The sequence below is a fragment of the Motacilla alba genome, chromosome 1 (assembly GCF_015832195.1).
Source record: "Motacilla alba alba isolate MOTALB_02 chromosome 1, Motacilla_alba_V1.0_pri, whole genome shotgun sequence".
NCBI classification, from domain to species: Eukaryota; Metazoa; Chordata; class Aves; order Passeriformes; family Motacillidae; genus Motacilla; species Motacilla alba.
In genome coordinates, this window is record NC_052016.1 from 16,173,868 (window position 1) to 16,201,625 (window position 27,758).

Consider the following 27,758-nt stretch of genomic DNA (forward strand, 5'->3'; position numbering starts at 1 on the left):
CCATTTGTTACGCAGAGAACCACTCAGAGATGGGGAAATGTTATTCTGCTTCACAGTAAAAGATCAACTCAAACATTCCTCTACCTTCTCTGTAAGCTGCTCTTTGCTCCTTCAGTGTCCTGGAGTTCATTGCTTGTTTTCAGCTCCCTGCAGGAAAGTATTTTCAAGACTATGAGTGAAAGACAGTGGGATTGCACTGGTGCTCTCAGTGCTACAACTGGAAACAGCTGCTTCTCACTGTACTTCACCTACCACTTCTGTCAGGGAAGAGAAAACCCTCCTAATATTTAATTATTGGGATCTTCCATTTTTAAATTTGTGTGAATCACACAAAACCTCCCTTTCTGTACAAACAACTTGCCAGCGGGATTTCTCCATGCTTTTTTGAGTGCTTGCTCTGACTTGTTCTGTTTGTTTGATCCTGGGCCACAAAAGATGTTTGAAAACTAGTTTGTGGGAGACGCTTCCTGTGTTTTATGTAATTAACTCTGGATTGCACAGCCTGAATCTATAAATTAGATAACCAATTCCATGTCTGAGCAAAAGAGTCAGCCCTTTTAACGTGTGTGCCTAACTAGGGGCAGCTGGATGTTCCTGGTAAAAAAAAAAAAAAAAAAAAAAGCACATTGCTCTTTCCTCCAGTTTTGTTTCTGGCTGTCCACTTCTGAAAAAAACATTTAAGAAGTTTAAAGAAAGGCATACCATTGCACTGCAGCTGGAGTTGATTGGTGTGCACTTTGTGATGATTTGTGATCAAAAGGCTGAATTCACTGTTGTTTAATGTGCTTATGAGCATGCACACCTGAGTGAGGAAGACTGGCTTTTAGGAGGTGATGATATGATATGCTGAGCAGAGAGGAGCTGCAGGAGAGCTATTTTTTTCCTCTTCTGCTTTCCCCTACTCTGTACAGAATTCCTACTGGTCAGAATTTGCATCTGAGATGTGTATGTTCAGATTTTTGCTCTGAACTGGGTAGGGGAAAAAAAGGTTTAGATCCTGGATCTAAACTCTGCAGTGAGCTCTGGTCACAGGTCATCTTGGACATGGCACATTTCTCTACAAAATTCTTGTTCAGTGTTTTTCATTAGAAACTGCTCTGTTAGAAACTAACAACTCAAAGGGAAAGGAAGAAACTCTTCCTCTGTATCCCAGGCAGCTGTGCTTTGTAACAATCCTTGGAAATGGTAATGAAAAGGATGACCTGACAGCCCATGAAGGACAAGGTAAGAAACAAACTAATGAAAGGATGGCTGTCCCATTTAAGTTCTGTATGTTATGCTTTTTGATAATTGTGCCTGACACTGAAGCATGCCTAGCATTTCTGCTAATGTTCAAGGAAATGCTTTTCCTGTCTTAATTAATCTTATGCTTTTAACTGTGTCCATCAGATAGGTAGTTTATCTGAGTGAAACTACCTCAGAGAGAGCATTTGTGTTTTGTTTTTTTTTTTCCCTTGTTTTTTCTGCTTCAAATCTAGCCTAAGGAGAAAGGAAGTAATTTAACCTTCCTCCAGTAATGCATAAGGTCTTACATAAAATAATGCAGATAACTTTATTTTGGCTGCTGCTACTTTCTACTTCTTGCTTTTGACAGGTGATTGAATAAATCTCAGCCTCCAGCTATAGAAAGAGTTTCTAGCTGGCTCTGATGATGCAAGCAGGTCTACTCAGAATGCTCTTTCCTGTTGTTGGGGACTTCACCAGCTTTCTGGGCATCTTGTAGGCTTCAATGAAGACACAAGAGGGATGAAGTTTGACCTGTTCTTTTCCCATTGTCATCTTCTGTGTGTAAAGTTCACATGCTCACTTTGATACAACATGCAAAAACTTTACAACTCAAGACACCTGAAATCTGAATCTTCATTCTGATATATTAAAAATATGGATGCATATTTCAAATTGGGTGTTTTGTTGTTGCATTTTACCAATTAGAATTGGTTTTTCCCAGTCAAAGTGGTGAATTTAATGTAAATTTGATGGTCTACTAATTGCTGTCATTAAACCTCACCAAAGAAGTCTTTTACTCACAAGACAAATGCTGGTGAACTTATGTGCAGTACTCAGTTTTTCTGTCTTTGAGACAACACAGGACACTTTACAGTTTGGGACCCTAGAAAATGGATTTTTGTAGCATTGGGGAACTTTATGCACTTCAGTCTTACCTCTTTGGATAACCCTTTTTTCATTCAAGTGTGATTGTACTATATGAAACTTAATTTTTAATGTAATGATTATGAGCACATTGACTCAGGTATTTGTCTCACCTCAGGACACTCTCATCATTATTTGAAGGGATAAATATGTAGGGTTCTCCTAGTTATGTAATTTTTCTATTAGATTTAGGCTTGCCTTTTTAATCTCTTTTCCTCAGCATCCTCATACTTTTTATGAACAAACAATATTGTCAGAGATTCAGAAAATAATACCTTTATGCCTTTGTGAAATGCTCTTGAATGATGGCAGAAATGATACAAGAAAATATCAAATTGGCTGTATTTGATAAGAAAGAATTAAGTATATGAAAATAAGTCCTAGTCCTACATCCTTGTTATCCAACAGGACCTGGACCTCCACCTGATTCCTGAGGGACAGAAGAGGCAGCATGAAATGGATAGAAATCATGATATCAAGCACCAACAGGATTTGGGAAATTGTAGATATGTTGAATCTCTGTGCAGGAGAGCGGAAGGTCATTTTCAATTCAGATCCCCTTCTGCAACTTGGCATGCTTTTCTGTAAGTATTTGGTAATTTGTGTGTTAAATTTTCTATTTTCAGAGAAATTGTCACTTAAATATTCAATATACCATTCAATAATAAAGGACTGTATAGTTCTATGCAAGGTAACACTCCTTTTCCAACATCAAATTGTTTATTCACATTTTTATTTTTCCAACAAAATTTCTAGTTTGATGGTCAGATGATAGTCTTAAGGTAAGATCTCAAAACATTTCTCCTACCCTCTCATTTCACTTATCTAGAAAAAGTTTCCTACAATTTATTCCATGCTTCAATATCTGGTAACCTACTTTTCCAAATTATTTCCAAGCCTTTTAGTCTTGCTTCCAGCCAAAGCTCTGTTCCCTGAGCTGTTAATTGCCTCTGATGTTGTCATTCACATTTGTCCTTAGGTTTGTACTTTCCCTGGCTTTCTTAACTCTGTTCTCAATAGATCATCCTCTGAGTCTTTCAATGTATAAACAGAATTATTCTCTGCATCTTTCCTCTTGACTCTATCTTTTGCAAAAATTTTAAGCAAGAACTAAACCCAAAAACTTACGCAAGAATAAAATTAGTATGTTCACAGGCTGTAGAGATATAAGTGGATTAGTTTTCTGTAAGAACTATAAGTATTTTTAAAACATTATTTAAAAAATAGCAATGTGTGGAAAACTGAAGAACTACAGTAAAAGACTTTCCCTGATTGTAATAAAGGGTACAACTGCCTAGGGAATGTTAGAGGCATATACATAGTAAATTACATCTACATTGTTTTAAATTGGTTTTAGAATTAGTCTGTAACCACAGAGTACTCCCACTGTGCCATGTGCTGTATAGCTAATCAGAAGAGGAATAGGTTAGAATGACTAAGCAGAACATTGGAAAAAAAATTAAATAGTTCCTTAAAAAGAAAGAAACTCAAGATTTGGCATTTCAGAGAAGATTCCCAGAGTGTCAACAGCCTGGAGAGGGTTTTGCTAAGCTGTAGTGATTACTGGTGCCAAATGAGTATGGGTAGTCACCAGGCTGCTGGCTGGCAGGATTCAGTTTGTTTCCTGCTCTGTCAGCCCCACCTCAGGCTGGCATAAGGTGGCCATGGTACTCCCCACCTCCACATCACTATTCCACTGCAGTCCTTTGCAGCAGGTGAGGGATGAGCCACAGGAATGGAGTAATTGAAGTAATGTGTCTTTGAGCAGTAAGGGAAATCTAACAAGGGGTCTAATCCTGCTACCCCCTTACTGCTTTTTTCAGCTGCTTCTCAAAGCTTATTTTTCTTGTCTCCTTTCTCCTGTTTGATCCTAGGCAATATTTCTGCAAACATTTAGTTCCCTCTTTCTCTCATCTAATGAAAACATCTACATGTTTTCCTCAAGCTCACCTCTGGTTACCTGCATTCAGGGAGCCATCAGGAAAGCTCAGTAGGAATAGAAGCCCTGCCTGCTGTCTTCACCTTTACCTGGCAGTCAGGCTCCTCACATTCTTTGACTAGAGAAGCTTCTGGACAATATCTCAGTCTCACAGATTCTCCTCCTTTAGCACTTCTGAAAAAGATTTCCATACAGGATTTTATATCCAGCTCATTGAGCCTCTCATCTCTCAGCTACAGCAACATCCCACACTCTGGCCTTGATAAATAGTGTTCTGTTCCACTTGTAGCTGTGGTGGATAGTACTGAAAAGATCAGTTTCTTTCATTATCCTTTTCTGGCATCTTTCTTTTTCCTGTGCTGCATCAGAAATAACTGCTTTTGCCTTCCAGGCCCTTTGGAGTCCAACCCCATCATAGCTGTTACCACTCATTCACTGTCAGAATGCTGGCTCTTGCTTTTGATCAACCTATTACAGCAGCCTCCACTGTCTGCTTATTAAATTTTTAAACAGCCACTTGTGTATGTACTCCTGAGCTGCCTGTCATGCTTGGAGGAGCTTCTCCATCCAGAAACTTAAACTAAACAGACACTTTCCCTCCTACAGTTCCTAAACTGTGAGTTCAAAGCCCTAAATGTTGTTGTCCCTTGCCTACTATCCCCAGCATAAGTAGCTAGATTCCTGAAAAGCCTGAACCCACAGTGGTGGGCCTTTTACACAAACTCTTTAACACACAAACCCTGGAGGGATGGCACAGTGCCCCCAGGGCACGTGGCACTGGGGCCATTCCCTTTGACGTTCTCTGATGCAGCAAGTGGAATGGTGCTGTGGGAATTTGAGAAGACCACAGGAAGAAGTCAATTGTCTTCTGCTGCAACCAGCAGTTTAAAGCAGGTGTTGGGGCTCAGTGTGTAAAGGAGTCTCTTCAGCAGACTTTGCAGAGTAATGCAAGCCATGTTTTTCTGTCTTTTACCAAAAAACCCCAGATGTGTTTCCTCTTTTACCTTCCACAGTACCACTACTAATTGACTTTTGCATCAGAGGTGTTGAAAAAAAACCTGAGCATGGCTTATGTTAATAACATCTGATAGAAAAGGCAGAGGCAGCTCTTCACACTGCCTTTAAGAAAAACACAACTGAAAAAGGAGACTGGCTTGCCAAAGGCCCTTTTTCCTTAAAAATTTTCTATTTACTATTTTAGAAATTTCATAGATTTCTACATTTCTGGCAGAAAATATGTTCAGACCAGCATGCAGTCTCAATTTTCAGTATTTATCCATTATGAATTAAAATCAAATGTGAAATATTTATTGAAGTAAATATCAAATTTGAAGGAAAATGTAAGTATGGTTCTGCTTGTTAAATACAAAGAAGCATTTTATTCAGCAAGTAATAAACTTCCTTCAGGAGTGTATTGTACAAAACTGTAGTTAAGGTTAAAGTTTTCAGAGTTGCAAAGGAAAATTACATTTTCAAAATGGTATAAGAAATCTTCATAATTTGAAAGGGAATAATGTTCTTTGTTAAACCAACCATAAAATATCTTGAGAGCTGAGAAGGTGTTGGAAGAATATGGTTTTTGTTTTTTGTTTTTTTTTTTTTTTTTGTAATTAGGATTTATAGATACATGTGGAAAAGTTGAGAATAACAGTGTGGGGTAAAGAGGAAGAAATCCTTTCAGTGCAGCAGAAACATGGAACACTGAGAGTGGTGCACAGCCTCTAGAAAAACTAGGAAAGGAGGTAAAGCTGTCAACTATGGTGCAGAAAAGGTTAAAGAAGTCAATAAATATTTCTGTTTTGGTTTGGAAAGAGCCAGCATGACATAATCACATCTGACAGTGGTGAGGACTACTTCTTGATCAATAAACTGGGAGATCATTCAATGACATCTGTCAGAAATAAAGGGTTCTTTGAATTTACAGGGTGAGATAACATGCACCCAGGTATTTAAAGGGCTTTTTGGCAAACTCTCTGGACCATGATGCTGATTAAAAAAAAAAAAAAAAACAAACAAAAAACCACCCAGAGAACAGTGAAGAAGTTCCAGAGGACTAAAGCAAACTCAATGCACAGGTGATCTAGGTGAGTAAACACATTACCATAATTCAAGTTGGTGACCTGCTATTAATCTCAGACCAAACCTTAGACTTAGAACTCAACTAGTAAAGATAAGAATGATAAATATATGCATCTGGTGGGTCATGTTACAGACTGTTTAACTGGGGTAAAATGTAAATATGAAGGAGAAACCATCATAATTTGCCTGTTCTGTCTGAAGTTTCCCTTCACCAGTGTTATTCATTATTTCTGGTAACAGAACAATGAGCACACCATGACAATTCTTTCTGAAGTCAGGTCAGAGTTCCCAGGTTTGTGCTCAGAGAGATGCCAGAGCTGAGCACTGCTCTGTTGCATGGGCTTCAGTGGGATGTGCAAGACTTGAGAAATCACTGAAAACTTGCAGTTTATTAAGTTTAGTAAACTCGGAGAACAAAAAATTACATGTGCAGCCATTTTACATGATCAGAAAAGAAATCTCTCTCTCATACATATTTCCCACAAATGTGGTCCTCTGGGCTAAACCTGCCTTCAAAACTACCATTGATTTCACCCTGAAGGGCTGAGGTGACATGTAGGTCACTTGGACGAAGATCTTGGGGCAAAATCACGCCTGCCCTCAGGAGGTACAGCCCTAACATTCTTCAGAGCTGCTTGTGCTTCACATCAAAGCACTCAAATAATGTGTAAGCTCCTGTAATAAGATGTGGCAAAAGATGTTTTGCCTACTGCTGGCAAAAGACCCCTTCCCAGTCCAGAGTTTGGGCACTGGAACACCTGAGTCCCTTCAGGAATGTCCCGGAGTATTTTCTGGCTCTGCTTCAGCTTTATTGAGCATAGCACCCAATTAGGCCATAGGAATGACTAGGTGCTAATGTTTTGTAAAATGCCTTTACTACAAATTAGATTGTTATGATATGTCTACTCAGTACTCTGCATTTGATTCATGATATGCTGCTAATAGCAATAGCAATTTCTACTTTTATTCTCAGAGCTGAGGTCTGGACACCACAGCCTAAGCAGATGAGTTGATGCTTAACCCCAGAAAAGAAAAATAGAGAAAAGCAAGTCTTGCAATCTACATATAAAGCAAATAAAGGGGCTTTTCTTTTTTCTTTTTTTTTTTTTTTGTCTTGACATTGTCAGTGCATCATCTATAAAGAAAATAGAACTATTTTTATGTCAGTAAAGCCTACAGCATGTGTCAGTAATGGATCAAGTATGAAAAGTAATTTTTAATAAGTGTGAATCAAAGAGGGATTAGAAAAGCTCAGGGGATTTGGAGATGAGACTCGAGTTCAGGGAATTCCACAGCTCAGGGGCATAACAGGTGAATGCTCTGCTACTCATGGATGAGAGACCTGGCAAGGGGGCTGATGAATTTGAGATTTATTATTAGAAAGTAAGGACTGAGGGTATGTATCAATGGAGACCAATTTTGATAGGTATGAAAGGGATGATTCAGACAGGTAATGAAAAACTCTGAACAAAATTTTAAAGTCAATTCATTGACTGATAGGAAGCAGGTATAAATCTGCCATAGCTGAAGTAATGCAATTGGATTTATTGCCATAAACAAGCATATGGGATGCAGCATACTGAACAACGGGGTCATTTGTGAATATTGTTCCTTACAGTGTGTGCCTATTACTGTAATCTAAAAGCCATAAAAATGGGGTTTGGAATGGGGCAAGCGACACAGGGAGCAGCAGTAATGCCAGCCTTACACCTGCAGAGTGGAAATGTGTCACCTGACTGCTTCTGAGAAAAGCTTTTAAGAAGTTAACAGCAAATGAACTGAGGAGCCACAGAAGGATACAAAATCAAAAGTTTGGAGAATTCATTAGATGTACACAACTGCCACCAGATGGGAAAACAGAATATGACAAACAGTACATAATGAAAGACAGACAGGAAGGGGGAGGGTGAATTTGGGGATTTGATTATAGAAAGCAGTGTCTTATGTGCCCATCACAGGGAATACCTTCTACTTCCTTTGTGTGTGGAAATGGGCATGCCTTTCCCTCCTATTTCCTCCATCCCCCTGCCTCCCTTTCTTTTTCCTTCAGTGATTGACAGCCCACAGTTTAAAGAGAAACTCAGAGAGAAATCCATACCCTTTTTTTTTTTTTTTGTGATAAATTATAAGCCAAGTAATCTTGAGAAAGAGACTTTTCTCACAGTAGGGGCCTCCAAAGAAGAATTTGAATATGGATCCTCCACAAAAGATTTTTGTACACTGTAGTAGGTAAGAAGCAGATCACTGGGATCAATACTGAAACTGTGTATTGTTTAGAAATAATGTTGAGAGCTATTACCCTTTGAACGGTCACTCAGAAAACTAAAGCTCTCAGATTTACAATGCAATTTCTTGTGGGTTTTTTTACCATTGTTTTTGGCTTCATTTTTTTGCATTTTCCGTGACTTAGAGAAATAGCCATTAAATGGTGATTTTTCTCTCTCTGGAGTGAATTTGAGACTGGAGAGTTACAGCTGCCTCCTTTTTGAAACCCTTTTTGTGACAGATTTGTGATCCAGGTGTTCAGCATTGCAAAGTAATGCAATATTTATTTCTGTGACTAACTCATCTATGTTGTATAGAGAATCTAATATTCTTTATCCATGAAGCCTCACACATCAGAATATTCCAATATTTTATTATCAACTCTTCAAGGATTTTTATTATTACAGCTTGGTGAACCTGGTATTTAATGAAATCATAATCTAGCTTTGCAATGTAGTCTCTGCGTGTTCTGGAACAGCTTGTGAGTGGAGTTGGGCTGGTACATCTCTACCCTGGAGACACAACACCAAGCTGTGCATGGCTTCAATTCTCCTGCCCTGTCCTAGAGATATGGTTTGGTATCTCCTGATATCTGTGGCCTAAACTAGAGCTAACAAGTAAGGAAGGTCCTGAACCAATGATTTATTTTGTCACAGAAAGGATCATTCCTAGGCTGATTTTCTTTTGTATACATTAGCATGCTCTGGTTAATAAGTTAACCAAAGTCAGCGTGTTCTTTTTTAACTCTTACGCAGCGTAATAATGTCCCCTATAAATGTTCTGGCTGACATTTAATTTCCATTACCATGCCATTTTGCTGCCCAGTTATGACCCACTCAAGATGGAAAAAAACAGTGATATCTTTGCCAGTCATTTTAGATTTCTTGATGGCTTTGTAACTCTGAAGCAGAAAGGCTTGCGTGTCCTGAAGGTAAAATAAATTATTGCATAAGATCACTGTATCTTTCTGTTTATAGGGAAAAGAGAGAACGTTGCTAAATAGCAGGTAAGAGCACATCTAAGCTCTCTGAATAGGGAGGGCTTTTTAATTTTTTTAATACTATTAAAAAAACACTTATAAGGAAATCTGTAAACATATTAAGTTGCATAAATCCTACTGATAACAGAGAAAGTTGGAAGTCTACACATCTTTGAGAAAATAGATTTATTAACCTTTTTACTACTTCCACAACATCAGGAAAATGATAGCCATATCATTTTCCCATAGCAATATTTTGATTTGTTCAGTCCTTTTTGTTGACATACATTTAACTAGAAAAGTCAATTAATTCTCTATTAATATTTCCCAAGATGTTGGTTTTGATTAGTTTTCCTTTTTTTTTTCCAAGTTCCTAATTTTACCAAATAGAAATAATTATTCATATAGTTATAGGATTCATCTCTCCAAAGACATTATTGTGCTGCTCAACCACTGATCAATAAAGGGTTTTTTTCATGAAAATTGGGTAACTTGCGATTCTTGTATTTCTTGTCACTGTATGTGTGTGACTTATCTTGGCTAAGGCTTAGGATCCATTCAGGAAAGCTTTGACACACTTTGGGGAGATATGGAGCTCATTAGGCTGTTGCTATTAAAGGTCTCATTTTTGACTCCTGATTATTTGTAGAATTCCAACAGATGGTGTGAACAAGCAACTTTTCTTCTTTCTGGAAAGCATAAAATAAATGAACCAGCAAAGAGAAGAAAACTGCAGACTGGTGAATGTCTGGGAGAAGATGAGCAAAAATTAATTTCCTGCCATTTTGTTTGGTGTTACAACATGGGAACATATAATTAAGTCAACAGATTCCTGGTTCAAACAAAAAAAGCAAGAGCATTTTTGTAAAGCAAACTGCAAACGTAGAATAATAGAATGGCCCGAGTTGGGCAGGGACAATTTTCACTAGACCAGGATGCTCAGAGCTCCATCCAGCCTGGCCTTGAACACTTCCAGAGATGGAGCATCCACAACTTCTCTGGGCAATCTATGTCAGTGCCTCACCACCCTGACAGTAAAGAATTCTTTTCTAATATCTAATTTAAGCATACTCTCTTTTAGTTTGAATCCCTCCCTCCTTGTCCCATCATTACAGGCCCTTGTAAAAAGTCCTCTCTGTCTTTCTTATATGCTCCCTTCATGTACTGTAGAGCTCCAATTAGGTCACCCCTAAGCCCCCTCTTTTCCAGGCTGAACAATCCCACTTCCATGCCCACATTTTGGGTAGGCATCACTGTGTGATTTCTTTGGTTTTGTATTCTATGGATACTTTCCTCTGGCCTATCTATGACAGCACATTCAAGGATAAGGACTTAGATTTGGCTTGAGTATGAACCTATTATGATGCTTTACTTATAATTTGTGGATGACTCTCCCCACCTGTTCTCCGGATGTGTTACACTTGTAACCTGTGCCAACATCTCACAGGGCCACGCTCGCACCCCAGCTTCCTATGAGAGCAGGTTTTCAGAGCTGCTAAACACCTCTTCAGTTACTTTCTTTTTCTTTTTCTTTTTCTTTTTCTTTTTCTTTTTCTTTTTCTTTTTCTTTTTCTTTTTCTTTTTCTTTTTCTTTTTCTTTTTCTTTTTCTTTTTCGTCTTCTTTTTTTTTTCTTTTTCTTTTTCTTTTGTGTCTTCTTTCTCATCTTTTTCTTTTTTGTTTTCTTTTTCTTTTTCGTCTTCTTTTTCTTTTTTGTCTCCTTTTTTTTTCTTTTTCATATTCTTTTTCTATTTTTTTCTTTTTATCTTCTTTTTCTTTTTCATCTTCTTTTTCATCTTTCATTTTCATCCTTTTTGTCTTCTTTTTCTTTTTCTTTTTCTTTTTCTTTTTCTTTTATTTTTTCTTTTTTGTCTTCTTTCTCATCTTTTTTTTTCCTTTTTTGTCTTCTTTCTCATCTTTTTTTTCCTTTTTTGTCTTCTTTCTCATCTTTTTTCCTTTTTTGTCTTCTTTTTCTTTTTCTCTTTTTCATCTTCTTTTTTTCTTTTTCTTTTTCTATCTTCTTTTTCTTTTTATCTTCTTTTTTTTCTTTTTCTTTTTCTTTTTCTTTTTTTTTCTTTTTCTTTTTCTTTTTCTTTTTCTTTTTCTTTTTCTTTTTCTTTTTCTTTTTCTTTTTCTTTTTCTTTTTCTTTTTCTTTTTCTTTTTCTTTTTCTTCCTTTTCCTTTTCCTTTTTTCCTTTTCCTTTTCCTTTTCCTTTTCCTTTTCCTTTTTTGCCTTCTTTTTCTTCCTTCTTCTTTAGTTTTCTTTCTCTGCCCCAAGAGAGAAGAGCTAAGCAGTGTCCCCTGCTGTGTGCGAGCGGCTCCGCGCTCGCCGCTGTGCGCGGGGTTGTTTCTGCTCCGTGCCGGTGATGCCGAGCGCGCCGCCCCGATTGCCGAGGCTGCAGCACACTGAGCTGGCTCCGGCAGGAACTGCACTCGCAGCTCCCGCCTCCTGCAGCCACCTGGGTCCCCCGTGGCAAACACGGCGCGATCAATCATTAATTAGTTATGCTATGAATTCATAGTTCCTGTGGCTCGGCAGTGAAGGTCAAATGCAAAAATTTGTTAAAGTGCCCCCAGTGAAAGGGCGCGATCAATTGTTGTCACATTTTAATTAGCATTCTTGTAGATGGTTTTTTCCCTTTTTTTTTTCCTCAGCCCCCCCTCCTCAGCATTCATATTAAGACTAGAACATCTGCTTAACAGTGTTAGTTACGACCTTCAAAAAGAAGTGAGAGTGCATATGTATGGGGTTTTTTTCTTTCTTTTTATGATATATTATTACAGAAATTATTGCAATAAACTTTTCAACCTTTTAGGAGATCCTTTAAATAGCATGAACATTCCAGCTCTTAGGGTAATAATAGGAAGCAGTTTTCAGAAAAAAAAAAGTCAACCAAAAAGCTACTTTTCCAAAAAACATTTAAAAAGACTGAGTTAAGGAAAGCCTTGATTTGGACTATTTTTTTAAAAATCATAATTATTAAGAAGTAGAATTCACTGTAAACATGTACAGAACAACAGTTAATGGAAGTTATCATCTACATTTCTGTGCTGGAGTTCCTAGCTCAAGACAGTAAATTGCTTTACCCACAGTCTTACCATCAGTGGATTTATACCTCCCAGATTTTTGCGTGACCTCATGGCTATGTTTAAACAGCACAGTTTAGGCAGTATTGAACTGTACCCTTGCATATATATGTGTGTATATACATATATATATAATATTAGCTCACTGGTAAGGATATACCTGTCCCGCCTGACTGATTTACTATTCTATCTAATATTCCAAAGGCTTTTTTTTTTTTTCTTTTCATCTAAGAAGATCATTGTGATTCTTTGAATGGTCATTTCTTCAAATAAATGAAATATTAGAGGACCACCTGCAAGCAGAAATGTAGTTGCGCATTGCACCCCTTTCTTTTGTTGCCTGACTTGAAGGATGTTTAGTGCTGGCTACATCTTTCCAATTAGCACAGAGTAGGAAGGATTTTCTCAAACAAGACATTGCTTGCATGATGACAAAAAGCTGGCCACCTATCTAAGTAAGGCACTGTTATAATTAAAATGAAAAAGCAAATCAATTTTATGAAACATCAAAGGTTTGAAGCCTATTTCATTTTGCAATAAAATGAATGTGAGACTAGGTTTTCACAGAGGAAGAAAGACTTCAAACAGGCTACTACTGAGTATTTAAAGCATGGAGTGAGGATGGCTGAACTAGATTCTATGCTTTGTCTCTTTTGGAGCAGAGAGGTTTTATTAATTTTTGCCCATTCTTATTCAAGCAATTGTTATTTTGGATCTGAGAGATTCTTTCCACAGCCTGTCCTTTCCTAGCTCTCCATCCAAGTCTTCTGTGTGTAAGAATTCATCCTAGCAAATGTTTAATTGAGATTTATTCATTTTCACAAAACATTTAGATTCAGCCAAATTGCATTTTTTCCTAGTTGGGAAAAAAAATAAGAAAAAAATAAGGGGTTGTAATTATATTCTGCACATAGGCATAGGGAAGAGAGTATACAAGATCCCAATGGTAAACCAGAGTGGGAATTACAACTCTTTTTACTTTCTTGCGTAGAATAATAGTAAACCTCATCTATTTCAGAAAGACGTGGTACTTGTCCAGACACCAGAGGTGGTCAATGTCTCTGTATATAGCAGTCAAAAAAAAAAAGATCAATATTGAATGTTCAAGGGAAGCAGATTGCATGCATAGCATAATTAGGTTGCTTAGGTGACCAGCCCTCGGAAAAAACAGTTTCTAATAAGCAGCAAATTGATTTACTCATTCTCACCTTCTCCATATTATACATGCCACTTATATATTGCAACTCACATTTTCTTGTGCCAGGGTAAGTTTTGTCATTGAAATATCCCAAGGTGAGACTTCAGTGAGGAAGAAGTCAGGCCAGTGCACAACACTTTAAAAAATATGCAACACTGAAACTTTGACAGTTGGTTGACACAGTTAACAATTTATTCAAGAGGTTTGTGATTAATAGTGGGTTTGGTGATCTTACATTAATTTTTCCATCTCTCATTCCCTCACTCCTCTCAGAAGTCTTTTTTTTTTTCCCACTCTAGATGTGGATCTTGCAATAGTTATTTCAGTTGTATATGAGGTAATATTATCATGATTTTGTCAGAACTGAAAGGGGAGTCATTAACAAATGAATCAGGTTAACTAAACTGTAAGGGGGGCTCTGCCAGCTGGAATTGCTCAGCTGGCTCACTGCTGGAAAAGAAACCTGCTAAAGCAACATGTTTTCTGCCAGATGACTGTGCTGACCTGCCTCCCTGGAGAAAAACCTGTTTCCACACACGAGGCAAGGCAGAGGAGCAGGGAGGAGCAGCACGAGGAGGGAGGCAGCGTGGGACTGCCTGACCTTCAGTGGATGCTGCTGGGCACACGGGAGACGTGTCTCAAGGCAGCAAGCAGGAGAAAAAAGTGAGCTGGGACTGCAACTCTGAGCCTCGTGTCAAGATATCACAGGCAGCCTGTGAGCTCACCCTGCCCTGCAGCATCCAAGGTACCTCAGGGGGTTTAGCTCTCTCCAGGTTGCTGCTTGCAGCATCTCCTCTCCTGTCTCCTCTGTGTCAGACCTTAAATTCTGAATGTTCATTTATTTTCCCAACTTCTTTTCTGGAAGAAACTGAGAGTACCTTCTCTGTGCAGAAGTTGGGAGTAAAGTTAAAAGATTTACTCTTTCCCGTCGTTTTAGCTTTGGCTGCTCTGGGTAGCAAATGCATGCTCACTTGTGTCTGCAAAAATTACCTTGGGTGCACCAGCTATCAACAGTCCCTTCTCAGTGACAAGTGGTGTGTCTCAGGGTTCCACACTGGGATCAGTTTTATTTAAAATCTTCATTAATGGCACAGATGGGGGGCTAGAGAGCACCCTTAACAAATTTGCTGTTGACACAGCTGAAGGAGAGGACACCATCCAGAGGGACCAGGATGATCCCTCAGCAAGTGAATTGTTTACACAGTACTTGCTCAGCAAGTGGCCCATGGGAATCTCATGAGGTTTAACAAGGCCCAGCTCCAAAGGGATGCACCTGGGTTAGAGCAATCCTTGGTACCAGTGCAGGCTGGGGATGGACAGATCAGAGCAGCCCTGGGAGAAGGACTTGGGGGTGCTGGTGGGTGAGAGGCTGGCCATGCCCTGGCCATTGGGAGCCCAGAGCCCCCCGTGTGCTGGGCTCATCCAAAGCCCCGTGGGCAGCAGGGCAGGGAGGGAATTCTGCCCCTCTGCCCCCTCTGCTGAGACCCCACCTGCAGGGCTGCATCCAGCTCTGGGGTGCCAGCTCAGGAAGGACAGGGACCTGCTGGAGCCAGGCCAGAGGAGGCACCAAGGTGATCAGAGGGATGAAGCACTTCTTCTGTTGGGAAAGGCTGAGATAATTCTCAGTCTGGAACACAAAAGGCTTCATTAATTTTGGCCTTTCAGTGCCTGAAGGGAGCCTACAAGAAAGATGGAGAGAGAGATAATTCACAGGAATATATAGCAACAGGACAAAGGGGAAAGGTTTCAAACTGCAAGAGAGTAGGTTTAGATTAGATATTAGGAAAAATTTCTTTGATGTGAGGATGGTGAGGCCCTGGCACAGCTTGGCTAGAGAAGCTGTGGGTGTCCCATCCCTGGAGGTGTTCAAAGCCAGGCTGGATGGGGTTCTGAGCAACCTGATCTAGGGAAAGGTGTCCCTGCCCAAAGCAGAAACTAGATGATCTTTAAGGTCAATAGAAACTGTTCTATGGTTCTATGATTCTCCCTACATTACTTTTACAGGCTTGTGAAATGTAAGTATTTAATCTTGGGTTTAAAGATATAAATTATAAATCGCATGAATTAACACAAGTTTTACATCTATAATTAAGTTGTAGCCCACAGTCTGTTCTCACCCCCAGCAAGGTATCAACTCCAATATACATGGGTGTTATGCATTATCTTTTTTTCTATCAAAAACATTTTTTAAGGAACTAATATTATCATATTAACTTATGTTATCAGTGTGAACTGCAAGCCCCAAAGGTTTTTCATATTTAAGGATATAAGCACAACCTACTAATGTGGATTTCTCTTAAGCAGTTCTCATAAAGGAATTTTTAGTTTTGTTCACTGTGCATGTGATTCATACTTTGTTTCTCTTAAGGTAGTTTCAGTTCTTTGACAGTAAACTTCTGCAAAATGTTTTCATTTCAAGTATAATAACTCCATCCAAGCATAGAGAACTGCTCCAGGTTTATTTCCTTGTCAAGATTTTGAATAACCTTTCATGCTATCTTATATCAACTCAGTCCAGTAGCATTTTGCTCTCTCTTTAAACCCCATCTCTGTTTTCCTTTTCCTGTTCCAAAAGCCCTCATGTTTAATACCAGGGCCATCATTTTATGTCCATTTGTTTTAATTCTATTCTTTATGGTGCTGCTTTCTTTTATTAATTAATTCCTTAATAATTTTATTAATATTAGTTAAGATATCAAAGCACTCTCTTTCTCAGATCTTGATTTCTAAAACCATTACTATTTGACCTCAATTTATGTTTCCATAAACTCTCTAATTTGAGAGGACTTTGACTGGATTTCAGATTTGATGAAAAATTTTCACAAGTTTCCTATGCAAGTTTCTTCTCTTCTGGAGTTCTCAGATGAATTTCTTCACTTTCCAAAATAATTCTTTTAGAGACCTATGTTTTCAAATTTTTATGCGCTGAACTGGTAATGGGTTTTCACTTCTTTGATCCATCTGTAGACTGCTAAACAACTTTTGATTATCTGAAAGGTTATGTTAGGACAAAAGAGTTTGTTTTTAGTGTATCTCTACCTGATTTCATAAGCAGACAAAGCTCCTACATGAATTTCTTCCAGACTGCTGCTGTAATTCTAAATTGCACAGATACATATTCTCCTCATGCCTTATTCTTTTCACTCAACTCTTTTCTTCTGTTTTTTCACTCTACTCTTTTTTCTGTTTTCAGGTTGGTACTTCTGCTCCTCTCTTGTTCCAGATGTACCCTGTCAGGGCCTGTGGGGACAGAGGGTCCCCACTGACAGCTGCCCTGTGCCAGGTAATACAGGGAGATAGATAACTATGATGAAGGCCCAAACCAGAAGGGACACCTGTCCAGACCAATTTTTTTTTTGTTTTATTTGTTTTGGGTTTGGTTGGGTTTTTTTTGGTATTTGTGTGTGTGGTTTTTGTAATGGTGTTTGTTTGTTTATTTTTTTGTTTTATTTGTTTTCTGAGAGTAAGCTTCCCAAGGAAGATCAGAAGGCTTTTATGCTAAAGAAAATTCATTGGGTTTTAAACTATAAACTAGTTGGCTCAACTTTTTAAAGAGAAAAAGCCAGACAAGCCAGGTTAGGCAGCAAAGGAGAGTAAAGCCTTTACATCCCACTTTCCCCCCAACTTCTGTGTCCTTGTGTTCCCAGGCTGAATTCTAGACAACTTTTAATTGTAGGAAACCTGACACAGCTCCCTCTGGGAGATCAAGTAACAGTAACTCTTTTCTGCATCATGTTCTCCCAATACTTTCTAAATTTCAACATCGTTCTTCTTGCCCCTGCATTTGCTCCCTTCTTTCAGCCCTTGCAAGAGGCTCAGTGGTTTCTTTCCACCACGAAGTCCACATGAATCAGCTGGGGATTTTTGTCTCAAAATAACCACACAAGTCTAGAATGGGTAAAACAGAGACAATTATTGCAATACTTAACACACAGATGACAGAAGAGTTGTAAAAGATGCAGAAGCTTGTCTCTGTCATATTACTAAAATCCATCAGTGAGAGCAGCAGCCTTTTTCAAACAGCCTTCCCAGTCTCCTAAGTCCAATTATCTGTACAGTTGAGTTAACCATGATATACTGGCAGTTTCCATAGGAGATGAAAATACGGATTTGTTTGGCAACTGTGTAGTTTGATTGCCGAGGAAAAGAAAAGCCTTTCCTGTCCATTTCTTTTCTCATTTTCTGGCATTGGAAAAGTAGCAGCAATGTTCTTAAAAAGAAAATCTAAAAAAATAATCTAAACCTATTTTCTTTAAGTTTGAATACCTTGTTCTATCACAACATGCCCTTGTAAAAATAATGCTTCCCTAAATCCACTGAGTCCTTACTGCTTCTCCTTTGTCTCTTTTGAAAATGGGATGAGGCTTCTATGACCCTTTGGTATTTTAGGAATCTTTACTTAGGTGTGTTTGTTTGTTTGTTGTTTGTACTACAGCATTTTCCCCCCCTCATTCTTTCCCATTTTGGAACTGTTTCAGTTGGTTTCATTGTTAATTTAGGGAGGTTTTTTTCTTGTTTTAGTTTTGTTTTAACTAACATTTTACTGATCGTTGAAACAAAGAAGACAAAAAGAAAACTCTACAACCAGGAATTTGTGACTATTATTAAATATTAACATTGAAGCTAATTTACCCGGGTTTTATTTTACAGGCCTTTTAGACCTTAAAGGCCTTTATTTTACAGGCCTTTTTCTTCAGTGATAAAGAGGATAGAAATTCTTAAAAGGTGAAAAAATAGCAAGTAGTATAAAATGAAGTTGGCAATGGGAGAAAATTTCTCTTGTGCTCTGTGGATAACGGCTGCATTTTGTGACACAGCATGTACTGCAGAAATATTTTGTTTTCTCAGGTACGGGTGCTTTTTAACAGCTTTATTTTGATGATGCTTTGATACTTTAATTACTTTAATTACATAAAGTAATACAATATATAAAACATAAAGTTATATATATTATATAATATATATAATATATAAAGTAATATAATATATAAATTAATTTAATTACTTTAATTACATAAATTCAATGAAGACTTCTGAAAAAAAATCCAGGCAAATAACAAATAAAATTCTTTTTCATCAAATATTCACCACAGTTAAAGACTGATTTGTGTCCTTAACTGTGATGATCAACATCTGTGGTGGAGAATCTGAACCTTCCTTTCAACACTGCCTCGGGGGTTTCTGCTGCAAAACTGATTAAATTGTACAGAGATAAGACACTTGTAAATAGTCAATAAGAACTGTTCCTGCAGAGGCAGGAAAGGTCATGGAGAACAGTCTTCTGTGTGTAAGATACTTAGGAGGTGTTTTTAATGGAGTTTAAATTAGCCAGTTGCAATGGATCCTGCATGAGCCAGAGAGGTCATGCTAAAACCATGTGCCAGCTGCATTATTGGAGCCAAGCAGAGCAGCAGTTCAGGGGGTCTTGACTGACCTTACTGAAGGTGTCATTGCAAGGATCTTGGATCCTCTCTTCCCTGCAAGCACTAATTTATGCCAAGATCTCAAAAAATAAATTAGTTTTTAAATGCAAGTTCTGTATTTTAATGTCTGTATCACAGGTTTCAGGTATACTGCCATAATCTGAGCGGTAGTCTGGGAAAGTTCTCAAAAGAACTTGAGAAGGGGGCTAAGTTAGGCATTTAACAGTGGATTTTTAAATTTCAGGAGGATGTGGAACTGGAAACAGAGATGACTTGATTTTCCAGAATGAAAGCTGTGAATCACTTTGAACTTGTCAGAATTCATGCAATCAGGTGAGAGCTGACCAACCTGTGGAAAACCTGGCTCTGACTCCTGCTCCCCCACCAATGCCTCCAGGCTGAATAGCTGATTAGAGTGTGACTCTACAAATTAGTTCAGGTAAATACAAACCATTTGACATAAACTCGTGAGACTGTCCTCTGTTCAATGAAAAACAGTCAAAATAAGATAACTCTCAAAGGGGTAAATTTACAAAGTGGAGCTGACAATTTGCGTGGCTTTTAGAATTTATTTCCAATTATTCTCATATATTTCTTCCTTTCTTTAAAATTATTGCTCTTTCTTGAAGATGCTACAATTTATTGTGCCACTTATTGGTGTTGTTTTCCGTTGGGGAAAATGCTTCCTGCTCCATGTGTGGCATAGAAAATGCTGTACTTGCTGCCTGGCACTGTAGCACACAAAGTAAACAATTTAAAAATGTCCCATTGTATGATTGCTTCCTCTCTTCCCTGAACACAGTTATTTTTAAAACTACATATTGATTTCCTTCTTTTCACTTTAAACCTCCCTGGAAACGACCTCTCCTGTCCTGCAAGGACCCCTGTTTGTAAATGGTGTCTCAGTTTCACAGTTAAGTAAGAGTCTTCCATTGATCCCTGAAGGACCACTGATGAGTTCCTCAGAGACCTGGGGCCAGAACAGAGAGCACTGCTCTAACAAGCACCCTCTGAGAGAAATACTGTGTGAAATAAAAGAGAGAACCTCCAAAATGTCCCTAAATTTATATTTTCATCAAAATTTCTAACAATTTCTAACAAGGTGCACAAGTCTCCCAGATTTAGCTACATTTCGATCATTCAATAATATGTTTTTGTCATGCAACAATTCAGTTCACTCCCAAATCACTTGGGATACTGCTGTAGGAAACCAAAATTGTAGAAAGCCAACAATCACCTCAGCATAAATCCTATGGAATCCTGATTTTAGTCTAAAAACATTTATTATGATTTCTCCATTGAAAAGATGTCATTGTGGGAAGAAGCCCAGAAGTATCAGGACTCTCAGCTTGAGGGTATTCTCATTCTAAAAATATAAAAAATAAAAAATATCGTGTGCTTCTTTCCCCTCTAGTTCCTGGTGAAGATGTTCGGATATTAGTAAAAAAATCCCAGAAATGGAGCTTGTCATGTAGGACTAATGCATTTTATACTTTGGCTGCTGCAGGGCCAGCATTAGAAGTTGCATTTATTTTTATGAATACTTTTTTGCCCATCTCAACAGGTAAATCAGACCTGCATATTCAAGACTTAATGTGAATACTTAGTGGGGAAGGATACAAGAAGGAGTTCAAATCTTAGACACTTAAATATTCCACAACTGGTACATTTTCTAAGCAAGGTTTGGTTTCCTTCTTTAATGTGAAGAAAGTGTACAAGTATTATTATCTAAAATGAGATGTTGGAAGGGCAAAAGGACTTTCTTGAAAGGTTGAATGTATATGTGTTTGTTTATAAAGGGACTGAGAATATCTGCCATTGTGTGTCCTTTTCCAGAGTTTTGTCATGTCAATAACAAAAGTGGTTTCTTTGGAAATAAAGAAGTATAGAATTTTATTTTTTTACATTTTCACGACACTATGTGTATGGTTTCACATGGATTAAAAGTAATTTCCCCAGGTGTTTCTTGTAAAATGAAATGATAGAATTATCACACAAAATGTTTCCTTTCAGGTTTGAAAAAAAGTAAAAAAAAAATTACAGTAATTCTTGTGTACATCCATCAGCTGTATTTATGTTTCAGACTGAATTGAAAAATCAATTCAAACATTTACAAAATAATCTGTTCAGTATGGTAACTGGCTCTTGCCATGACAATGTGCAATATTTTTTTAAAAACCGTAAGATATTTCCATGGATTCTAGTAGTTTACTAGATACAATAAAATAATATCAAAATAGTAAAAAACTCTTAGAAAACAGTAATTATTTTTCCTGATGCACAACAGATCTATTCTGTTCCAAGCAGAGTGAAAAGCAAACTCTAGAGCAATGCCTCTTGCAGACTACTGAGCTGTCTGCAAGGACAGAATATTTTGTAAGTACAAATAATTTAACTCCTCACATTTTCAATAGCTAAATGGTAATATGATCCACTTTATAGGTGCTTTGTCTTTTTTTTAAAGCAGTCCCTTCTTCTCTTTGGTGAAACACTTTCCTGTATCAAAGCAATTAGTCTTGTCCTGTGGATGGAACACCACTATATCTGGTGGGTTAGTTACTATTTGTCAAATTGTGAAATATAGTTCAGCTCTGTTTGCCATGTGGACTTAAGTGGTGCCATGCCAGTGGGTAGCATGCTTGGAGATAGTGGTAAAGGAATGGTTCTGAAGAACTCAATTTGGTCTAGTTTAAAAGATGCCTCAGGGAATTGAAGGATGCAGCACACCCAGATGGCAGACAACTGTGAGACAGAAAAACATGTGAAAGCAGAACATGGTTCTAAAGAAACATATGTGTGGGTTCTGACAGGGTGGGTTCTGCTCTAAAATTTGTCTGGCATCACCTTATTTCTAAATCTGAAATCGATCAAACTTCAGTCCATATTTTAATATATCTTGAGAGTGTCTAAAAAGTGGATGGTTAAAAATTGCTACTGGCTGTTCACATGCCAGAGCAAGGGAAAAGTGTGAGGAAAGGAGGAGCAGCAGAGAGAAGTTATTATGGGCTGACCATGGCCCCCATTCCCTTTCCCCTGCTCTGCTTGTGTTGGGAGGGGTAGAGGAGTGGGAATGATGGAATGAAGTCGAGCCTGGGCAAGGTTCTGAAGGTCTTACTTTATTTTTTGTCTTTGTTCCTCCCAACCCAAAGTTATTTTGATTACCAATAAGTTAAATCAATATCCCCCAAGTCAAATCTGTTTTGTCTGCAGTGGATACTGATAAGATGTTTATCTTGCCCCATGAGGTTTTCTGTCTTATTTTTCCCACTGTCCTGTTGAGGAGAGCAAATGATAACTGCTGGGCATCTGGTACTTGGATGAGGTCATCCCATCACAATTCTCCTTATTTTGGAAAGATTTCTGGGGCATGAATTTACAGGCAGCTTACAATATTAAGAAAAATTTTCAATATAATGTTTTTTCTTTTAGAATAAAGATATTTTATCCTATCAAAAACCACTTACTCAAAAAGCCTTCTAAATAATGTACATTTCTGGTCTCCTACTAAGACAGAATATCAATTAAAGATTTTTGGCATTTCGTTTGCTGAGGCCCCAAACACCAATAGAATTAAACAGAATATGTTATCTGTTAGAGCAACTGAGTTCAGGTGTAAGCATGGGTATTTATATACATGAATACTCTTGCTTAAAAAGTGTAGCACATTTTAAAAGAATTTGTCTGCCTGATGTTTCCTGTTCTTGCAATGAGAGATATATAACATAGACAGCTTTCCAATCACAGCTCCAAGGTAAGAACAGTAACAAAAGGCTCTGCATACAAAAACAGAAATCATGTAATTCTGATCACTTGTGAGCTTTCATCTGTGTTTAATACTGATGTAGTTTACCAAAAAGAAGAGAAAGTGACATCTAATATGGGGTGAAAAAAAAATGTTTAGTTCAGCGAAGATTGTCTCAAAACTTTGCAGTTTCTGAGTTACATTTCTTATGAGAATGAATGTCTCTTTAATATGAAGGTGTTCCCAAATTAAAATGTAGCATCCAGTCTCACAGAGTTAGTTACCAGTATCTCATCCTTTCTAGAGTATACTTCTCTATATTTTGCTTGCAATCTAAAATGAAAATCTGGAAAGTGAAAAACTGAACTGGCTTCATCTTTTTGCATATACATTATAACATATTTGAATCATTTAGCTGAAAAAAGAAAAATTATTAAGAAAGTTTTTTGGGTCCCTAACCTGTTACCCATGAGGAAGATGCCCAAAGTAATGGTTCTCTGAAATTTGCTAGTTGAAGAAAGTCAAGAAAGGAAATTCTCTTAGGCATAGCTATTGGAAAAATAATATGAAATACAATCATTTGTAGGAAGATAGCAAACTCAAAGACCCCTCAAAGTGTTAAAGACATATAAGAGAAAAATGTTTGAGCTACTAATATGATTTCACAGACAATTTAACTTTGTTTTTTTCAAGAAGGTTGACTTGCATTTATAAAATCTGCTTGAAGATGCCTGAAAGTTCTCCAAATAATTCAAATAATTATCTGTCAGAAGTTTTACATTACAGAAAATTAATACACCTGCATCCATTTAATAATTGTAATTTTTGTGCTTTTCAGTGTGCATATAATAATATGAGATAATTTTGCACTACTTTTTGATAACTCCAAGAATGCTGTTTTAATAGTCTCAAATTTATGAAGAGGTGCATTTGATATGTGTTTTATTATAATCATCCCTTGAATAATCAGATGATAGTCCTTAGTAGAAGTGAAATACCAGACTAGATGTACTGTTCTTGTGTTTGCTATGCCAAAATCATATGTTTCTATGGCAACAGAGTTAATCTATACTGTTTCAATTGGATGAGCCCAGTTAAATTTTCCTACCTAAAGTAATCTCAACTGTAGCCCAGCAACATTAGATTGCATAAAATAAATTGTCTGAGTCTAGTCTTTGTCACTATTCAACCAAGATGCATTAAAGAGTTCAAGGTAACACAGCAGTGCCCATTCATAACTGCAATGTGGAGAACAAAAGCTGCCTCCTCTATGAAAATATGGTTACATTTTCTTAGCTACTGAAGGCACTAAGTCAAACCAAATTGACTTTCTCCCTTTTGTTTCATTCCCTGCAATAAATTCATTTTGAGATTTTGAAATTTTGCCTCTCTAAACATTAAAATTTTAGTCAAACCTCTTTGCCATACAACCTTACGGAAGTTCAGCTATAAAGACACCTTCACAATATTTCTAAGCTTGGATCCTGCACCATGGTTCACTGAGACTCTTAGAAAACACAATCTTGGATCCAGCTCCCATAGATCCAACCCAATCTTCTCTGGTATGCCAGAGAAACTCAGGTGCATTGCAGCTTCACCTTTTGAAATACCTGGTTTTAAACCAAATTAGGATGCTCGTAGATTTTTGTGTGTAAAACAAAAAAGCGGGGAAAAAAAAAAAGAAGGAAAAGAGCTTATTCTTAGTGGAAAGAAACATAGAGCTCATTTAGGGGATGAGAGTATATAGTGTGTCTGCTTTTGCTGTTCTTTGGCCTTAGGCTGTGGCTGCTTAAGGAGTCAGGGTTTCATTCCCTGTGGCATTTCCCTGGCAGTGGAAGCCTTTTTTCCTGTGAAGTTTCCTTCTTCAGATGAAATTGCAATTAGTAAAGACATCTCTGTTCCTGTAGTTATTTCCAGACCTGCTCTTGGCCTTCTTCCTCAAAACATGACTTAAAACTTAAAAGGAAGCTAACTTGGCTTTCAAGTTTCTTTATCAAGTGACCCTGGATGACTGTCATCTGTTTCTTGCAATTTCTTTGTAGGTGATTTTTTACTTCACTTTCCCTTTAATTCTTCAGAACTGGAAGTTTAAATCAGCAATCATGGCTGGTTTTGTTCGTAGCTTGTGCTACTTAGTTGAGGTATCATGAAAATTCAGGGGTAGGCATCAGAGTTGGTTCTCATCTCACCTGGATTCTAGCTCACTGAGAAGGAGAAGGACAGCAGACAGGGTTAAAAAGGGATTTCCAAAATTGAGTTCCTACTGTAGTGTAAATACTGGCAAAATCCTAACCAAACTTCAGATATGTTATATGAGAAAGGGGCCTTGAAATAGATAATATTCCCAGATTCAAGCAATGAAAGTACTCTTCAGACCCTATTTTCAACCTGCAGTTCAAGCAGCATACTCCAGATGGCACACAATGATGAGAAAATTATACGTGTGCTGCTCTGAGGGATGGAATATGCAAACAGAAGGAACTTGTTAACGCAAAGACCCTGAAAGCCCTTCAGGACTGACAGTCATCTGTACATTCAGAAAACACACAAAACTTTTCATTCATTAAAAGATAGCGTTTTGGGGAAATAAACAAACAAAAAAACTCCTGTGCTAATCTCAATTATAATGCAGAATACTCAAATGTTTGAAGAATTGTCATCCTTTATATGCTAATAGATATTGAATGGCAGATGTTTTCCAAGCAGAGAGATGATTAATTTGGCCTTTTGTTACAAAGAAATGAAAGATATATGAATTTTAAGGGAGATTATTACTTGAACATAATTAGAAGGGATATACCAGCAAAATTTTATATGAAAGACGTGTTGCACTACTTTTTTTCTTATTCTGAACAAAACTTTTCCTTGTGATTAGCCCTAATTATAATGAGTACTGCAAACTGCAAAGGGCAACCATACCTGAAGAGTCAGTCATGTGCTTAGATTTCAAGAATAATTCCATGAGACACCAATACATGCCTATATATGCAACACAAGAGAGGAAACAATTCTCTGACTGCATTTTAGCAACTGGTCAAACCCCATATTGAATAAAAATTGTACAGACTAAACCTGTGGAAGATGATGAGGCTTTTGAATTGTGGGGTAAACCCTGTATTTCAAGAGAAGTATTGAATTGTACAGGATGTAAATGCTGGTTCTGACTTTGTGGTGAATGAAGATTGAGTTCTTGAATATTTACAGAAATAATAAAAAGAGATTTCTGAAACTACCAGTGTTAATGCACTTTGTAATAAAAATCCAGCTATGTTAGAGAAACCCTTCAAAGGGCTTGCAAACTGGCCTTCTCATATTTCTGCCCAAAAGGTTCTCTTGAGACCTCATGAAAACAGCTTTCCTGAAGCACTAGTCCCATCTTAGGGCAGGAAAACGCTGAAGCACTTATCTAAAAGCAACAGAAAATGGCACTAGTAGAGCAGCTTTCCTTACAGCAACCCTCTGAAGCACATTTAAAATAGTTTATTTTGTAGTCTAGGTGGCTTTAGATAAATGCTGCAGCAATGCTCTTTGTAAATGCACAAATCTAGGTAAGTACTGTATTGTGTGAGGGGGCAAGGTTTACTTTTTGTAGTTCCACACATTGATTCTGATGAACATTTCATGCAAAAGGAGTTTCTGTAGTAGAACATTTCAGAATTCATGAATAGTAATTGAGCCCTTTAGTTCTGCACTAAACTTAAATCCATTATTCTCCATTTAAAGCAGACACATCATGTTGCTCTACAGAACACCGCTCTGTCAATTCAGTGCTTTTTTCAGTGAGCTGGGCTGGAATATTAAGCACTCTTTGCTCTCAGTATTCTTGCTGTGCTTGGCACATTTGGATTCCATTTGAAATAGGCAAATAGCAATTCTGTTGTTCACAATGAATAGCCTATATGTGTATATGCACCTTGCCCTAGAAAGGGGGAGCATATATTATTTGCCACATCTTGATTCTCTGGCAACTGGGTTGCTTCATTTCCTCTCTCTCTTGCTCTCTCTGCACATAAGCAGCAAGATGTAAAATGTAATAAAAGTCCCTGACACATTTCTGTCCTCTATACTGAACAAACCACTCTCTTTTGGAATTCAAACTGTTTTTTTTTTTTTCTTGTCATGGACAAACTAAAGAAATGTGTGTAAAAACAAAGAGTTAAGTAAGCAAGACTAAAGTTTCTAAAAGCCCCCTCCAATGCTGAGCATTTTTTCAATCATTTTTTAGCATGTAGCTATTACTGTGCCTAGATTGTGGTGTGCTGATACAGCCATATGCCTGCTCCTACCCTGCTACTTGAGGTAGACACAATTCAGCCTCTCCCCATATAATTTTTTTTTGTTGTTGCTGGAGCTCTATGAATACACGGCTTAAACTCTGCTAGCATGTTTTGTGCACTGGAAGGATTTTATGTTCATCTTAAGCCACAAATCGTGTGGTTTTGCTTAAATGAATAAGGGTGTTTGAGAATAGTGTGGTAAGCAGAATTTTTTAAGAGCATGCCAAAATTTAAAGATTTCAGCTTCCCAATTTTTTCCCTGTTAGCTACGGTTCTATTACATTTAGGTCTATGTTCATAGGGTTTGTCTGCACACAAGCTGGGGGGAGGAGGAATTGAATAGAGCATCTGAAGAGAAAGTGTCTGTTATAAGTTGCTTAACACATCTCCTCTTCAGATTCCTATCACTAGGAGAAATCATGCAAGGAAATCTCTCATTTCCATCTTTAGTTTTCAAGTAACCCAAAAATAATGAGATTTTAAGGAGAAATTATGATGATGCTAATGCAGTAACATGCACAAAGCATGATGTTTCTCTCTTTTTTTTGACCAGCCAAATTGAAATACTGTTACAAGGGACAATTCTCTTTTTCTGCACCAATTTAGGTATTGAACTGAGG

At 37.6% G+C, this 27,758-nt stretch overlaps 1 long non-coding RNA gene across 1 annotated transcript; it reads left to right on the forward strand.

The window, feature by feature from the left end:
- The first annotated feature begins 16,883 nt into the window (after positions 1-16,883).
- Positions 16,884-19,535, forward strand: LOC119696884. The gene is made up of 3 exons (XR_005255684.1): positions 16,884-16,979; positions 18,380-18,544; positions 19,364-19,535. It is a non-coding gene; the product is annotated as an uncharacterized LOC119696884 (long non-coding RNA).
- The last annotated feature ends 8,223 nt before the right edge of the window (positions 19,536-27,758 follow it).